The sequence below is a fragment of the Rhinoraja longicauda genome, chromosome 10, assembly GCF_053455715.1.
Source record: "Rhinoraja longicauda isolate Sanriku21f chromosome 10, sRhiLon1.1, whole genome shotgun sequence".
Taxonomy (NCBI): Eukaryota; Metazoa; Chordata; class Chondrichthyes; order Rajiformes; family Arhynchobatidae; genus Rhinoraja; species Rhinoraja longicauda.
Genome location: NC_135962.1, coordinates 51,812,734 through 51,831,780, shown reverse-complemented (window position 1 = coordinate 51,831,780; position 19,047 = coordinate 51,812,734).

Genomic DNA, 19,047 nt, shown 5'->3' with positions numbered 1-19,047 from the left:
TGGTGTTATATTTTTAAAGTTATTCACATTTTAAGGTTTAAAAAAAACGCGCATGCGTATTTGGGGCTCGGTTGATCTGGTACTTACGTAAAATAGCCGCCGCATCCGCGCGTGCGCAGAGCAAATGCGTCTCCGCCTGCGCAGTTGGGGCCCATTGAGCAGGGCTCGGCCGCCTGTCTCTTGGGGGCGGGAGAGCCTGGCCTGGTGCCGGGGGAAGCAGCCGGAGCCTGGGCCTGGGCCTGGGCCTGGACGTGACCCGGCAACCGCGAGACTGAGGTGGGGCCAAAAGGAAAGGCGGCAGCAACAGCAGCAGTGGCAGTGAGGTGGAGGTGGAGGCCGAGTCCTGGACCTGGTGCTGGGCCTGCCCTCGGCTCCCCCGTCCCCCTCCTCTCCCCGGCCGGCTCAGCGCCTTCCCCATGCCGCCCAGAGTCCAGCAGCTCAGCAACAGTGGGAGAGCCGCTGCCGTCTACCATTGTACATCCCCGCACCGGAACGGTACAGGACTCTCCCCACCCCCGCTCCACCAACGGAGGCTGCCCGGGCCGGGAGGCGGGTTGCCTCGGCAACCGCGGGTTGCTCCCAGGAGGAAGGGGGGGAGGGAGGGAGAGGGGGAGGGGGCGAGGGGAGGGGGAGATCAGACGGCACAGTGGTGCAGCGGTAGAGTTATTACCTCATAGCGCCAGAGACCCAGGATCGATCCTGTCTATGGGTGCCTATCCGTACGGAGTTTGTACGTTCTCCCCGTGACTGCGTGGGTTTTATCCGGGTGCTCCAGTTTCCTGCCACTCTCCAAAAGACGTACAGGTTTGTAGGTTAATTGGCTTCGGTAAAATTGTAAATCATCTCTAGTGTGTCCGATAGTGTTAGTGTATTGCTGGTGGGTGCAGACTCGGTTTGCCGAAGGGCCTGTTTCCGCTCTGTTTCTCTAAAGTCTAAAATCTAAAGACATCACGGGCCAAAGGGCTTGATCTGTGCTGTGTTGTAGGTTCTATGTTCTAAACAGTGCAGACAATATCATAGTTTAGCACTGCATCTCAAAAATAGCACATCCAACAAATTAATTTTCCTTCAGTTCAACACTGGAATATCACCAACAACTTCTCCTGGACCACCCATATTGAAGCAACGACCAGGAAAGCACACACCATCGCCTCTATTTCTTTTGAAGGCTGAGTAAGTTTGGCATGTCCCCTACAGCTCTCCGCAACTTCTACAGATGTACAGCATTTTATCAGGATGCATCACAGCTCGGTTTGGGAACAGCTCCATCCAAGACCGCAAGAAATTGCAGTGAAATGTGGACGCAGCCCAGACCATCACACAAACCAGCCTCCTAAATACCTCACACTGCCTCGGCAAGGCCAGCAGCATAATCAAGGACGAGTGGGTGCATGATCACAATCGAGCCATTTACAGTGTACAGATACATGATAAGGGAATAACAATTTAGTGCAAGGTAAAGCCAGCAAAGTCCGATCAAGGATAGTCCGAAGGATATCAAAGAGGTAGATAGTTGCGAAGGGTAGGATAAAGAGCTGGGAGGAATGTGTGAGCAAAATGGAACGGGAAGGCAAGAAAACCAGGAAGGTAATAACGTGAAGGGCAGCTGAAGAGATTTCCAATAATCATTCCCCAATGAATAGGTCTAACAAACTAGTGCCAAAACAAAAACAAGGTGCTTGGGATAATCTGCAGTCAAGCGGCATCTGTGGAAAAGGAACTGTGTTAGTGTAGACACATGAGATTGTAGATGCTGGAATGTGAGTGGAAAAAAACAAGGTACTGGAGGAACTTTATGGGTTAGGCAGCATCTGTACGGAGTTTGTACGTTCTCCCCGTGACCTTCGGTTTCCTCCTGCACTCCAAAGACGTACAGGTTTGTAGGTTAATTGGCTTGGCAAATGTAAAAATTGTCCCTAGTGGGTATAGGATAGTGTGTTAATGTGCGGGGATCGCTGGTCGGCGCGGACCCAGTGGGCCGAAAGGGCCTGTTTCCGCGCTGTATCTCTAAACTAATCTGTGGAGGAAATGGACAGATGACATTTCGGGGCAGGACCCTTCTCCAGACTGACAGATTAGGCGTTTCCGGCGACAACTTTTCAATAGACAATAGACAATAGGAGGAGGCCATTCGGCCCTTCGAGCCAGCACCGCCATTCAATGTGATCATGGCTGATCATTCTCAATCAGTACCCCGTTCCTGCCTTCTCCCCATACCCCCTGACTCCGCTATCCTTAAGAGCTCTATCCAGCTCTCTCTTTCACCACAACAGTATTTTGCTCTTCAAGGAATTATCCACACTGATAGTTCAAAATATATATTTTTTATATTGTGGAAATATTCAGACATAATTGCTAGGAAGCAAACGTTGCAAACCCAAGTAAGTTGGCAGGAAATACAGTTGGGATCGCCTGTCAGTTCATCCGTTAGAGAAGGAGGTTTGATCTTGGCAGCTGCTCCCCCAGCAGAACGGAACAGAAAATGCTGGAAATACTCAGCCAGTCAGGTAGCACCGATAGATTAATGAACAGAGTTAACAGAATGCGTAAGAAGGAACTGCAGATGCTGGTTTACACCGAAGATGGACGCAAAATGTTGGAGTAACTAAGCGAGTCAGGCAGCATCTGTGGAAAAAGGAACAGAGTTACTAATTTGTCAAAGACAGATCATTGACCTGACTGCTTCTCACTCTACTGTTGCTGCCTAACATGCCAAATATCTCCAGCATTTTCCATTTTCATTTTAGATTTAGATTTAGATCTGCAATTTTTTGCTTTCTCACTGGAAAGGCCTGACTAGGATTGATTAACTGTCCAAACATATGGCCTGAGAATGATGAGGAACTTCAAAGGTTCAAAGGTCCGTTTATTGTCACATGAACTGAACAATAATAATAACAAACAAATATAAATTCATCAGGCAAATTTTAGGAGATTGCTTGGGAAACTTGCAATCATAAAGGGCCATGTACAAAATTGATGTTTCTGAGATGAGATGTTGAAAATAATTAAACAGAGTCACAGATTTTAAGGCCATAAGTTGATAAGTGATAGGAGCAGAATTAGGCCATTTGGCCCATCAAGTCTACTCTACCATTCAATCATGTTGATTTATCTCTCCCTCCCAACCCCATTCTCCTGCCTTCTCCCCATAACCCCTGACACCTGTACTAATCAAGAATCTATCTATCTCTGCCTTAAACATATCCATTGATGGCCTCCACAGCCTTCTGTGGCAAATAATTCCACAGATTCGCCACGCTCTGACTAAAGAAATTCCTTCTAATCTCCTTCCTAAAGGAACGTCCTTTAATTCTGACGCTATGACCTCTGGTCCTAGACTCTCCCACTGGTGGAAACATCCTTTCCACATCCACTCTATCCAAGCCTTTCACTATTCGGTAAGTTTCAATGAAGTCCCCCCTCATCCTTCTACACTCCAGCGAGTACAGGCCCAGTGCCGTCAAACGCTCATCATATGCCCACTCGTTCCTGGGATAATTCTTGAAAACCTCCTATGGACCCTCTCCAGATCTAGTACATCCTTCCTCAGATATGGTGCCCAAAATTGCTCACAATACAATACACAATTGCACCATCAAGTTGCACAGCAACAGACAGAAGAACCTGCAGATGTTGGAATCAGGAGTAAAACACACAGTGCTGGAGTAGCTCAACATCTAAAGAATGGCCCAACATGAATCATCGTTCATCCTTGTCCTCCAGAGATGATGTCTGACCAACTGAGTTACTACAGCATTTCATGTTTTGCACAAGAGCTTTTATTGGGTTAATTATGATATTTAGAAAGGCACTAAAGTATAGCATCATCCCCCTCACCAGGGAGTTTAATTCCAATTCATTCGTATTACACGACACTGGTATTGAACAAATAAGGCTTTATTTGTATAACTACAATGATATCCTTACGCTCATTTCATTTGTTGAAGTGCTGTGTAATTTACCATGTTAGTCAAATGCTTGCTAAATTATTTGGAGCTGTGGTTTCTTATTTCCTTGTACTGTTTGCAACGCTTAAATAGAAGTATTTAATAGCTGATTTATGTTAACACGAAGAAGCTGAATTTGTCAGGTAGTCATTTTTTTTCTGAAATACTGTGATTGATCTGCACGTTAGCTCACATTTTTCATTTTCACCTAATATAGGTGACCATTCAGCCCACTGAGTCTATGACAGCTCTCAGAGCATGACTGATATTTTCATTCTCTCATTTATTGACCTATAACCTACTTCCCCTCTCACTTCCCCACCAATTCCCCTCAAGTCTTCTGCCGTTTACCTATGACAAGAGCCAAATAACATCTCAAATGCAATGCCTTTGGGACATGGAAAGAACCCAAGCACGCCATGAAAACTCCACACGGACAGCACCCAAGGTCAGCATGGAACCCAGGACTCTGGAGCTGTGCAGCCAAATGGCATACAGAAACAAGGAACTGCAGATGCAGGTTTACAAGCAAAAAAGACACGAAGTACTGAAATAACTCAGTGGGTCAGGCGGCACCCTCTGACTAAAAAAATTCCTCCTCATCTCCTTCCTAAAGGAACATCCTTTAATTCTGAGGCTATAACCTCTAATCCTATACTCTCCCACTAGTGGAAACATCCTCTCCACATCCACTCTATCCAAGCCTTTCACTATTCGGTACATTTCAATGAGGTCCCCCCTCATTCTTCTAAACTCCAGCAAGTACAGGCCCAGTGCCGTCAAACTGTGTAGTATTTTGTATTTAGTATTTTGGAACTATTTTGAAATTTTCTCCAGTACTCTGGGAACAGTATTGAATAATATAATACCAGATTACTCCATGGGTTAATATTGAAAGTATAGGCAATCAATTAATTGTTTAAAAATCCACTTAGCTTCACCTTGTCATTAAAGATTAAATTAATTCCACTGAGGCCTATAAGCTGCGAAGGTCAAAATACCATAATTAGATCAAATACATTGGGAAAATGTTTAATTTCACTGCAAATTCAACTTAATTGGTTGTACAGCTGCAGTTTTGGCTCATTCAGTTATATTTCCATTTTTATTTGATTTACTTTTTAAAGTGGTCTGCCACATATTCACAACCTGTGTATAAAATCATGAGAGGAATAGATCGAGTAGATGCACAGAATCTCTTGCCCAGAGTAGGGGAATCGAGGACCAGAGGACATAGGTTCAAAGTGAAGGGGAAAAGATTTAACAGGAATCTGAGAGGTAACCTTTTCACACAGAGGGTGGTGGGTGTATGGAACAAGCTGCCGGAGCAGGTAGTTGAGGCTGGGACTATCCCAACATTTAAGAAGCAGTTAAACAGGTACATGGATAGGACAGGTTTGGAGGGATATGGACCGAGCGCAGGCAGGTGGGACTAATGTAGCTGGAACATGTTGAACGGTGTGGGAAAGTTGGGCCGAAGGGCCTGTTTCCACACCGTATCAATCTATGACTCTCCTTCAAACATGTGCACACAAATACACACTCCTTCACACATACATACACATACACATGTGCATATACACCAGACAAACATCATACAGCACGGTATTTATTCACAAAATGCTGGAGTAACTCAGCAGGTCAGGCAGCATCTCAGGAGAGAAGGAATGGGTGACGTTTTGGGTTGAGACCCTTCTTCAGACTCTCGTTGCTCCCCCTCTGTGATTTCTCCTGCCCTCCTACTCTACGACCACATTTTGACATCAGTCTGAAGAAGGGTCTCGACCCGAAACGTCACCCATTCCTTCTCTCCTGAGATGCTGCCTGAGCTGCTGAGTTACTCCAGCATTTTGTGAATAAATACCTTTGATTTGTACCAGCATCTGCAGTTATTTTCTTATCATACAGCATGGTGTTGACCATCAAACAGCAATTCACACTGATCCTATACTAATCCAATTCCATTCACCCCCTTCAATTGCCGTCAACGCTCCCAGACTCTACTATTCACCAGGGGCAATTTAAATGGCCAATTAACTAACCAATGCATGCTTTAAGTTCCTTTCACATGCATAGCCTTCACTGCAAGAGGGTTTCAGTACAAGGGTTTAGAGCTGGGGATTTCAGTATAAGAGATTAAAACTAAATCAGTAGGTACACGGAGGATGTCTCACTGCCTGCGGAGTTAAACAAAAATTAAAATAAAATTTATTCAGAATAAAAAATATATACAAAATATCTTTTTTATACTGAATACATTTTATTTTAAATATTTTTAAAATTTAAATTCTGAAGAAGGGTCTCGACCCGAAACATCACCCATTCATTCTCTCCGGGGAAGCTGCCTGTCCTGCTGAGTTTCTCTAGCTTTTTGTGTCTATGTACAAAATAAGAACCCTGCCAAAATCCTTCTGAGATTCTCAGCGGTTACACATGCAGTACATTCATTTGGTAGTGTTCACAGAAATATGAAGTTACGATCTCAAAATAATGGAGAGACTGAAATGAGCAGAAATTTCTGAATTCAGTGGTGAGTCTTTGAAATTCTCTCCTCAGAAGGGATGTGGATGTAATGGGACCATACTTGGTAAGACACTCTGGAGTATTGTGTACAATTTAGCAATCTTGCAACCTCACCTATTCCTTTTCTCCAGAGATGCTGCCTGACCTGCTGAGTTACTCCAGCATTTTGTGCCTGTCTTCGATGTAAACCAGCATCTGCAGTTCCTTCCTACACATACTTTTTTCATATTTTCAAGTGTTCTGCAGTGAAGCCCTTTAAATTGAATATGTTCTATGGTGAAGTCATGATTCTCTAATGAAAACGATTATACAACAGCCAGAACGTCCACCTTTTTTTGAGCGTGGATCATTTTCCATTTTCCAAGGGCGGTAGAGTTGCCAGAGGCCTGGGTTCGATCCTGACTACGGGGGCTGGATGTATGGAGTTTGTATGTTCCCCCAGTGACCTGCGTGGGATTTCTCCGGGAAGCTCCGGTTTCCTCCCACACTCCAAAAACGTATGGGTTTGTTGGCTAATTGGCTTGTTTTCAATGTAAATTGTCCCTAGTGAGCGTCGGACAGTGTTAGTGTGCAGGGATCGCCGGTCAGTGCGGACTCGGTGGGCCGGTTTCCGTGCTGGATCTCTAAACTAAACTAAAAATTTGATCGTGAGCAGCAGCTGAAAGATAAAAGAGAGAGAGTGGGAGATGGCAGTGGGAGATGGGATGGCTCCAGGAATACAAACACAGCTTCCTCAGGATGCTTTTCACAATGTAAAAATGCCATATGGCACGTCCATTGAGGCATTAACCCAAATGCTGCCTGTCACTGTCTGCACTGTTAAATAACTCCATCAAGGAGAGAGAAGTGACAGACTATAGACACAGGATACAAACATCCCTCCACCGTGGTGCCTCCAAGATGGTCCCTGCATGAAAACAGCCTTACAGGCATCAGCGATGTATGGTTTATATCTTTTGACACCTGACAGCTGGTAATGCATGCAGATTTCACATTTACATGACCTTATATTGACGACATTCATATCTTTCACTGGTGTGACTCCATTTGATAGCGCTGACATGTTAATGATTTGTGGGTTTAGCAGTTAAACAGTTTCAGATCTAAATTAGTTTGTCACTAGACAAAGTGGACCCGTTGGGCCCAAACTTCTCCTGCATTGGTGCAGCACCCTCCCCTCCCCCCCTCCTCAACCCCCCCCCCCTCCCCTCTCCCTTCTCCCCCACTCCCCCCTCCCTCCTCCCCTCCCCTCCCCTCCTTTTAAACTTTAAAATGCGAATAACTTTAAAAATATAACACCGATTTCAATAAAACTACTTGCATTATCACTAAAGTGACAATGGTGAGTAAGGTGGGCCTAAAATTGTCGCGCTATCGTGTACCGTTTTGGCAGAAGTTCAGTCACAAACAAGATAACAAACGAGAGTTTTAGTGTATAGATGGTATACACCAGGGTGCAATGAAATTCCTTGTTCGCATGAAGCTCAAAGGGCACGCAGTGTACATAATAATAATAATAATAATAATAATAATAATAATAATTATTAGTAATAATAATAGTAAATACAGCAGTAAATATAAAAAGTATAATAGAGCAAAACGGAACAAAGGTCGTATTCAATCTGAGGTAGTGCAAAAAATTATTAAGTATGGGGTATGGGGAGAAGGCAGGAACGGGGTACTGATTGAGAATGATCAGCCATGATCACATTGAATGGCGGTGCTGGCTTGAAGGGCCGAATGGCCTACTCCTGCACCTATTGTCTATTGTTTATTGTCTATAAGTGCAATAACAGAATAACCAAATGAGGTGGAGTTAAGTATACAATGCGATACGATATGATATGATAGAACTTTATTTATCCCAGGAGGGAAATTGGTCTGCCATCAGTCATAAAACACAACAAGATACATGAAACATGGAATTAAAGTGACAAATGGAAAGTCCAGGATTGGGGACGTGCAAAGATTGGGGAGGGGGGGTCAGTCTACCCAACGACAGAAGGGGAAGGAGTTAGTTTATTGTTTTTAGTTTAGAGATACAGTGCAGAAACAGGCCCCATGGCCCACCAAGTCTGCACCGACCAGCGATCCCTGCACATTAACACTATCCTACATACACTAGGGACAATCTCATCAGAAAACTTTCTTTTGAGCAGTTTAGTTTAGTTTAGTTTAGAGATACAGAGCGGAAACAGGCCCTTTGGCCCATCGAGTCTGCACTGACCAACGATCCCCGCACTATCCGACACACACGAGGGACAATTTACATTTATACCATGCCAATTAACCTTCAAACCTGTACGCCTTTGGAATGTGGAAGGAAACCGAAGGTCCGCGCAGATCAGGGAGAGAATGTACAAACTCTGTACCGACAAGCACCCGTAGTCAGGATTGAACCTGGGTCACTGGCGTTGTAAGGCAGCAACTCTACCGCTGCGCCACCATGCAGCCCTTTACCGCAGTTCTAAAGCAAAGTTCAAGAGATTCTTTGTGGACACGTCAAACGTTCCTAGATGCCTAAAAAGGTAAATATGCTGTTGTGCTTTTTTGATCACTGCATCGGTGTGAAGGAACCAGTTTAGGTCGCTGGTGTTGTGGATGCTGAGCTATTTGACTCTGTAGACCATCTCTGTTGAGGACAGGGTTTGTGTTCACGCACTCACTCATTTTCTTAGGTCAAAAAAACAAATCTTTCATTTTGCTGACATTGGAGGCAAGGTTATTGTTCTCAAGAGTCAAAAGTGTTTAATTGTCCTATGTACTGACAACGGTATAATGAAATTCTTACTTACATATAAAATTCTTAAGGAATTGGACAAGCTAGATGCAGGAAAAATGTTCCCCATGTTGTGGGAGTCCAGAACCAGGGGTCACAGTTTAAGAATAAGGGGTAGGCCATTTAGGACTGAGGTGAGGAAAAGCTTCTTCACCCAGAGAGTTGTGAATCTGTGGAATTCTCTGCCCACAGAAGGCAGTGGAAGCCAATTCACCGGATGTATTCAAGAGAGAGTTAGGGCTAATGGGATCAAGGGATAAGGGGAGAAAGCAGGAATGGGGTACTGATTTTGGATGATCATATTGAATGGCGATGCTGGCTCGAAGGGCCGAATGGCATACTCCTGCATCTATTTTTTATAACAGGCCTGTGAACACCATACACATAGATCATATGTAAGAAATTTAAAAAATCAATAAATTCATAACCCCAACACTAGTGCAAAAACAGAAACTTCTTAGTTCATCCAAAGGCAGTCTACGGTTCATTGTGGAGGTTAATGGTTGTGCAGTAATCAAGAGCCTGATGTTTGCTGGAAATAAGCTATTCTTGAGCATAGCCATGGTGGTGTGGGTCTTTGATCAAACTGGCTAGCTTTTTGAGGCAGTATTTCAGGCTCCATTGAAAACACAGTTGACCATTGCGTTATGGGCCCTTGAGTGGACTATAAACATACCTCTACATTGTTTTCAGTTTCAGTGGCATTCCTTGCTCCTCATCCTACTTAGACAAAAAAAAGCTGGAGTTACTCAGCGGGTCAGATAGCATCTCTGGAGAAAAGGAATAGGTGACGTTTCAGGTCGAGAACCTTCTTTCAGACATCTAGACCCGAAGAAGGGTGGGAATACTCAACAGGTCAGACAGCATCTGTGGAGAGAAAGAGCTAAAGTATTAGTTTGCTGACTTCACATTGAAGAAGTGGGGAATGAAGGCATCTTCTCGCAGGAACTAAAAGAGAGAGAATGGAACAGCCAGGATTGCAGGCATATTGACAATACTTCCAACCTTCCTGATGCAATGCACCATGAAGATGGACTGGGAGGAAGGAAGTGATGAGCCTATTATGGCAGAGAACATCCAGCACTCTCTGCAATGCGGTCAAGAACAGAGGATTTGCCTCACCAGGCTGAGATGTATTGACAATGAGGTAGGTCTGAACTGTTTATGGTTTTTATGTGTGTTTCGGAGGTGGGGAGAGCACAATCTTAGAAGTTTCAGCAACCGCTGAATTAAGTCAACAAATCATGTCGAGTATTTCCAGCCACATTCTGTTTTCAATGGAGCCTGAAATACTGTCTCAAAAAGCTAGCCAGTTTGATCAAGAACACCAGGGAGGAGGACAGTCACATTCTGAAGCTTTGGAGGAAAGGGGAAAGGTCATTGACATGCAACCCTCTTTTGCTTTCCACCCTAAAAGGGCTGTCAGAACTAAAGGTATTTACAACACTTTCACATTTCCAACATTCTTTAGCATTCACAGGTTGTGTTTGCTCCAAGTGGAGTAACCAGAAATATAAAGCCAAGCCAATGGACCACTTAACACGAGGTAAGAAGAAAAACGTTTGGCAGTCATCTTTGCTTCCTTAGTTTCATTGTGACAGTCCACCTGACCCCAACCACACCACCCTTGTCTGTGGATTTGATCATGAAGTTGGGACCATGTCATAAGGAATAGGAGTAGAATGAGGCCATTCGGCCCATCAAGTCTACGCCGCCATTCAATCATGGCTGATCTCACCCCAAAGACGTACAGATTTGTAGGTTAATTGGCTTGGCAAATGTAAAAATTGTCCTGAGTGTGTGTAGGACGATGTTAATGTGCATGGATCGTTGGTCGGCTAAGACCCGGTGGGGCGAAGGGCCTGTTTCCATGCTGTATCTCTCAAGTAAACTAAACTAAACTAAATCTATCGCTCCCTCCTAACCCCATTCTCCTGCCCTCCCCATTGCCTCTGAAACCTGTACTAATCAAGAATCAATGCAGAGTGAGTGGAGGGCCGCACGTTTGGAGGAGTGGGGTGAGATTGATTGAATGAATGACTGAATGAATGAATGAATGAATGAATGAATGAATCAATCAATGAATGAATGAACAAATTATACCTTATGGATGCAATTCCATGATGGGAATGGGTGAGGAGAATGGAGAAGTTACGATGGCTGATGATCGGAAAGAGAAAAGTCAAAAGAAGATGGAAAGCCAGCAGGGTGTGTTCAAGAGGAAGAGTTGTGGGGAGATGGGAGAGAGGGACATCATTGGGAGGCAATGACTGCTTGCCAAATAAATAGGCAACGGAAGAAGGGCTCGACATTATGGCAAAATATTAAAGTTTACAAAATATTAACCAGTGCACCACGAATGAAATACATTAGTTAGTGCAACAGTGGGAAATGGACTTTTATTTGCAAAGGGATAAAGGGCAGTCCATCACAGCAAGCTTGGAAAAGCAGAGATCAAGAGAAGAGTCAATAGTGTTTTATTGTCATATGACCCAGATAGAACAATGAATTTTTACTTGCAGCAGCACAACAGAATGTATCGATAGGTTCTCAATTAGTAAAGGTGTCAAAGGTTAAGGAGAGAAGGCAGGAGAAAAGGGTTGAGGGAAAAATAGATCAGCCATGATCGAATGGTGGACCATACTTGATGGGCCGAATGGCCTAATTCTGCTCCTATGTTCAGTTCAGTTCAGTTTGGTTCATTGTCACGTGTACTGAGGTGCAGTGAAAAGCTGTTTGTTGCGTGCTAACCAGTTAGCAGAAAGACAATACATGATTACAATCATTCCATTTACAGTGTGTAGATACATAATAAGGGGATATCATTTAGTGCAAGGTAAAGCCACCAAAGTCCGGTCAAGGATATTCAGAGGGACATCAAAGAGGTCGATAGTAGTTCAGCACTGCTCTCTGGTTGTGGTAGGGTGGTTCAGTCGCCTGATAACGGCTGGGAAGAAACTGTCCCTGAATCTGGGGGTGTGCGTTTTCACACTTGCACACCTTTTGCCCGATGGGAGAGGGGAGAACGAGGGAGTGGCCAGGGTGCGACTTGTCCTTGATTATGCTGCTGGCTTTGCCGAGGCAGCATGTGGTATAAATTGAATCAATGGAAGGGAGGTCGGGTTTGTGTGATGGTCTGGGTTGCGTGCGTCCACAATTCACTGCAATTTCTTGCATTCTTGGATGGAGCTGTTCCCAAACCAAGCGGTGATGCATCCTGATAAAATGCTTTCTGCTGTGCATCTGTAGAAGTTGGTGAGAGTTGTCTTGTGGTCCGCGGTGACCAGGATGACCGCGCTTTTGCGGTTGCAGCTCCTAGTCTGTGGAACAGCATCCCTCTCCCCATCAGAACTGCCCCCTCCATCGACTCCTTTAAGTCCAGGCTCAAAACCTATTTCTACTCCCTAGCGTTTGAGGCCCTCTGAGGGGGCGCTGTGAACTGTTTATGTATGTGCTGTTATGTTTGTGTGCCATTGTATGTTCGGTTCTTAGTACCTGAACTGATGTACAGCACTTTGGTCAACGTGGGTTGTTTTTAAATGTGCTATACAAATACAATTGACTTGACTTATGGTCTTAGGCTCAATCTGCACTGATCTGGGATTCCCATTTTCTGTTGTTGCTACCATTGGCCGCCGGGGGGCGCCAATGTAAAATATACACAAGTCATCAAAAGGTTGTTTTGAACCAGAATTGATTTATTGTCATTTACTCTCTGAACGTCGTTTTTCTTATTCCTTATTAAAGTTACATTTTATCCAAAAGGGAAAGAAGTTAGAGGAAAGGTTTTTGATTTGTTTGGGCGGCACAGCAGTGCAATGGTAGAGCCACTGCCTAACAGCGCAAGGGACCCAAAATAAACAACAACATAAAATCTGTACATATATTTTTTAAAAAGACAAATAAACAATCATACTGCAAAGTCAGTGTAAGAAAGTAACCGCAGATGCTGGTATAAATCAAAGGTATTTATTCACAAAATGCTGGATTAACTCAGCAGGTCAGGCAGCATCTCAGGAGAGAAGGAATGGGTGACGTTTCGGGTCGAGACCCTTCTTCAGACTGAAGAAGGGTCTCGACCCGAAACGTCACCCATTCCTTCTCTCCTGAGATGCTGCTTGACCTGCTGAGTTAATCCAGCATTTTGCGAATAAATACCTTCGATAGTGCAAAGTCAGATCTAATGCCCCCAAGTCTAGTAGTTTGGAGCCTATTTGATGGTTGTGGTGTTTAATAGCCTGATGGTTGTTGGGAAGAAGCTGTTCCTGAACCTGGACGATAGAGTTTTCAGGTTCCTGTGCCTTCTTCCCGATGGCAGGAGTGAAATGAGAGTGTGGCCAGGGTGGTGTGGGTCTCTGATGATGCTGGCTGCCTTTTCGAGCAGCGACTCTTGTAAAATCCCTTTGATGGTCGGGGAGGTTCGTACCCGTGATGGACTGGAATCAAAGAGCATGTTACTTTCCTTCGAGTCATTATTTAATTGCTAGTTATACTGATGAGCCATTTCCGGACATCTTCAAGCCCTGTCATAGATTCATACAGCATGGAAACAGGCCCCCCAGCTCAACTTGCCCATGCCAACCAAGATGCCCCATCTATGCTACTCCCATCTTTCACTTTTAATGCTTCATACATTTTGTAAACCATTTGTACTATAACTACTGTAGCTCCCAACACTTCCAGTTCTCTAACTCAGCATCTAAATTTAGCTATGGCAATTCCGATGAAATATCATTGATCTGAAGTATTAATTCTGTTTCTCTGTCCAGACTACGGGTGCTATCGGAAGTGACACAGCTGGCGTCCTGGTGCCATCGCAACAACCTGGAGCTCAATGCTCTCAAGACAGTGGAACTAATTGTAGACTTTTGAAGAGATCCCCCTCCCCTCCCCCCACTCACCATCAACAACACCATAGTCACATCTGTGGAGTCATTTAAGTTCCTTGGAACCATCATCTCCAGGGACCTAAAATGGGGGGCCACCATCGACTCCACAGTCAAAAAGGCCCAACAGAGGATGTACTTCTTGCGGCAACTGAAGAAGCACAATCTGCCACAGGCAATGATGGTCCAATTCTATACTGCTATCATTGAGTCCATCCTCACCTTCTCCATCATGGTCTGGTTTGGCTCAGCCACCAAGCACGACATCCGGAGGCTGCAATGGATCGTTCACACAGCTGAGAAGGTTGTTGGCTGAACTGTACACTGCAATGGGGCAGGAATCGAGCGGGCAAGATCATCTCTGACCCCTCTCACCCTGGCCACAAACTCTTCGAAGTACTTCCCTATGGAAGGCGACTCCGGACTGTCAAAGCAGCCACAGCCAGACATAAAAACAGCTTTTTTCCACGAGTGATAGTTCTACTCAATAACCAAAGTCTGTAGTCTCTGTTTTGCTCTGGTTTATTTTCACCCACATGTTTAGACCGTAAAGTTGTATCCTTATTGTTTTGATGTGTTTATGCTTTATTCTTGATTGTTAACTGTGTGTTTGTGTTGTCATTTGTGAGCGGAGCACCAAGGCACATTCCTTGTATATGCATACTTGGCCAATAAACTTATTCATTCATTCATGTCTGTGCGAGTTTGTACGTTCTCCCCGTGACCACGTGGGTTTTCTCTGGGATCTCCGGACTCCAAAGACGTAAAGGTTCGTAGGTTAATTCCCTTCGGCAAAAATGATAAACTGTCCAGAGTGTGTAGGGGATCGCTGGTTAGTGTGGACTCGGTGGACCTCAGATTTCTGAGACGCTGAGTCTGACCGCTGAGTTACTCCAGCTTTTTGTGTCTATCTTCGGTGGACCGAAGGGCCTGTTTCCACGCTGTATCTCTAAAACTAAAAACTAAAACTAAGATCCTACATGACTTGCTGAATATCTCCAGCATTCACTGTTGTTATTTTATTGATGGCTAAGTATTTTCAGAACATATCCACTGCAAATCAACATTCATCACACGTACTCTCAGCACAAGTTGTCTGAGCTTGCAAATTGGCTGTTACATTGCAAATGGAAAGGCAGGTTTCGGATGTACTTTGATAGTCAACATGTATGAATAATTCAATAGTGGTGCTGGTGCAGCGGTTTGATTAGCATTGGTGAGCTGAGAATGAGAGAGATAGGAAGAATTATATAATTCAGGGAGAATAAAGAGATATTGGCACAGAGCCTGGCCAGGGAAGAGAGGTCACTATTCCTTTGCATTTGCTGATTGAAGTCAATGGAAGAAAGATTTAAAGAAATTGTTGACTTCTGCATGCCGACAAATACTCTCTTGAATGGCCTGCTTCGACAACTCCAACACCCAGGAACAAAGGAGAATACAAAATGTGGTGGACACTGCAGGCTTGGGTCGGCCCGCTGCGGGCCTTTCACCGTCCGGCACAGCCTGGAACGTGGCAACTTCAACAGCCCGACCGCGGGAGGAGACGGCAGGGGAAGAGAAAAGACATTCTGGCCTTCCATCACAGTAAGGAGGTGACTGGAGGAGACTCACTGTGATGGATGTTTCTTTTTTTTTGTTTGTGTTGGTTGTGATTGTGCGTGAAATTGTTTATTTTTATTGCTCTATTGCTGGACTGTGGGTGACCTTTCATTTCACTGCACATCTTGTATGTGAATGTGACAAATAAACTTGACTCGACTTGAGTACTGACCTCCCAACCATCGAAGGGATCGATAGGAGGCGTGCCCGTAAAACGGTAGCCAGCATCATCGACCCCCGGCCACACTCTCATTTAACTCCTGCCATCGGGAAGAAGGTATCCAAAGTCTGCAAACCATGACCTCTGGGTTTTGGAACAGCATCTTCCCAACAAATATCAGGCTGTTGAAAAGCACAAACACCAACTAAACTTCAAACTACGAACTGTCTGTTCTGCTAGAGTCTTTGGGCTTTAGTTTTGCTTTGTACTAATATTCATTTTTACTTATTTATTGTTTGTTTATAACGTTATCTATTAAGTACTGTTTGTACAGACCTGTTATGCTGCAGCAAGTAAGTATTTCATTGTTCCATTTCAGTACATAGGACCAATTAGACACTCTTGACTCTTCAAATCCTTGAACCATGAACTAGTTTGCCCGTCAGCAATGAGTCCTAATGTTACTGAAGAAAGAATATTGATTTTCATCATTAACTTTGTTTCTCTCTCCACAGATGCTGATTGACCCGCTGTGTATTTTCAAAATGTTCTCCTTTTAACCTCTGAAACAGATAGACTTGACCGTAGCAAAGCTCAAAGTACTGGCGGAACTCAATGGCTCAGAGATGCCCATCTCTGGTGGGAATAGGCAGATAACGTTTCGGGTCGGGACCCTTCTTCAGGCATGACGACAGGACTAAGAAGAGGAGGTATTTCCTTATCCAGAAGGTACTGTGAGTTTGGAATTTTCTAACTAATGGGGCCATCGAGGCTCACTCGAGATAGAATCGGTAGACCTTCGGTTCAGTGGTACGATGGTGCTTTATTGTCACGTGTGCACTGCATGTGGGTGGCACGGTGTGGCAGCGGTAGAGTTGCTGCCTTACAGCGCCAGAGACCTGGGTTCGATCCCGACTACGGGTGCTGTCTGTATGGAGTTTGCACATTCTCCTTACAGACAATTCTTCGGTTTCCTCTCACACTCCAAAAGACGTACAGGTTTGTAGGTTAATTGGCTGGGTATAAAATGTAAATGCTTCCCCAGTGTGTGTAGGATAGCATGAGTGTGCAGGGATCGCTGGTCGGTGCGTACTCGGTGGGCCGAAGGGCCTGCATCCGCGCTGTATCTCTAAAGCTAAAGTAAACACAGTGAAATTCTTTTTGCATAGATCACGCGCGCCTGATTTGGCATCATTCACAACAACAAAAAAGTCCAAATTCCAGCCAAAAGAGTCCAAAAAAGGGAATCAATCAATGGATTTGGAGTTAGTGCTGAAAAGTGGCATTGAGGCAATTGAATGGCGGATCAGGTGTGCGAGGGGGGTCAAAGACTCTACTACTGCAGAGAAGGATGCAAGGCAAGCAAAGAGGGTTTACTGATGATGGGGTGGGGAACCGCAATAAAGCTGTCAACAAATCAATAGCTGGAGAAATGCAGAGGAAAGTGAAGGATGACAGTGAGGCGACCGGCAGAAAGAAATCCATTTAGCCCATTCGGAGATAATGAAACATTTTGCAGCAATCTTTGCAGATACTGCATCAAACGAGTGAACTCCCTCTGTCAACGCTGACAACTTCCAGCCCACGGTTGCAGCTTTTAAGTGCAGCCTATCAGCTGTTTGTTGAAGTAACTTTATCACGTTATCCTTTCAAACTGACATTTTGGCAAGTTGGACAGTTTGCTATCCTGAACTGACAAAGATAAGGAAGGGGTATTTTTCTTTCTAAATTAAGCAGCCGCGTCATCTGTTGCTTTGTTAAATTAAACCAGGGAGGTAACTTCTCGTGTGTCCTATTTTGTGGTGTTAAGATAAATTAAATAACGCACAATTTTAACCGACTTACGCGAGATCATCTTATCTGTGGCACACTGAAGAAGTAATCTAGAGCTCCCTCGTTGGAGAAGGGGGATGGTTAAGTAGCTGGGGAATAAAATCCCAGCCTGCTCAATTAAAAAATCGTGAAGGGTCGAGCAATGTGTCACGGGTGGATTATAAATAACTCCCTGTCCCCAAACACAAGGAAAATTAATCCCACTTTGTTTGGAGACAGGTTCGCGGCATCACTGATTTCACTCAGTAAGCCCAGCTATCACCGTGCAGGAAGAAAACAAGAGGCCCAGGTCACTGCACAGAGGCAGCAAGAAGCAAGAAGGAACGAACTGCAAATGCTCTGCGGCATTTCGTTAAACAGGTGCATCTGAGTCTGGTTTCAGATGGAGTCACATTTGGAATATTATTCCTGAACAATTCCTTCCATGTCGCTCCGGGACAGGGTTGACCTTGGAAGGAAAGAACAGCAGGCACGACCGTTAAGAGAAGAGGGAGACCATCAACAAAGAGGCTGTTCCGCCCTCCCCCTTTCAGGCATAAACCAGCGGCTTGCTGCCTCACAGCGCCAGAGACCCGGGTTCGATCCTGACCTCGGATGCTGTGTGTGTGTGTGTGTGTGTGTGTGTGTGTGCGCGTGCGTGCGCGTGTGGGTGGAGTTTGCACGTTCTCCCTGTGACCGCGTGGGTTTCTTCCGGGTGCTCTGGTTTCCTCCCATGTCCCAAAGACGCGCGAGCTTGCAGTTTAGAGAAACAAGGATCTCCAGATGCTGGTTTACAAAAAAAAGGACACAAAGTGCTGGAGTAACCCAGCGGCTCAGTGAGCACCCTTGGAGAACGTGGATAGGCGAGGTTTCTTTTGTAGGTTAATTGGCCTCTGTAAATTGCCCCCAGTGTGCATTTTTAACGTCCAAATGATCACAATTCCGCGCCTTCCCTTGAGATACATTTGAACTCTGCCCTACCCCTCTCTTCGCACTCTAGAATTCAATCCGCTTTCAACAGAAAAGTCGCAATATCATCTGCTTTGAACGCCCTTTGTCATCAGACGTCTGAATAATGGTCCTTTCATAAGCTAGGGCACCTCTAGCCCTTTGCGGACAATGGACTTTTTCTCTGGAACTGGCGCGCTACAATGCCGAGTACAATCGAGAATACAATTCTGTACTCTGTATCTTCCCCTTTGCTCTATCTACTGCACTTGAGTTTGGCTTGATTGACATTGTGTATGGTATTATCTAATTTGAAATGGATAGCAGAACAAAGCATTTCACTGTACCTAGAGTCCAAACCCAAAACGTCTCCCATCTATATCCTGC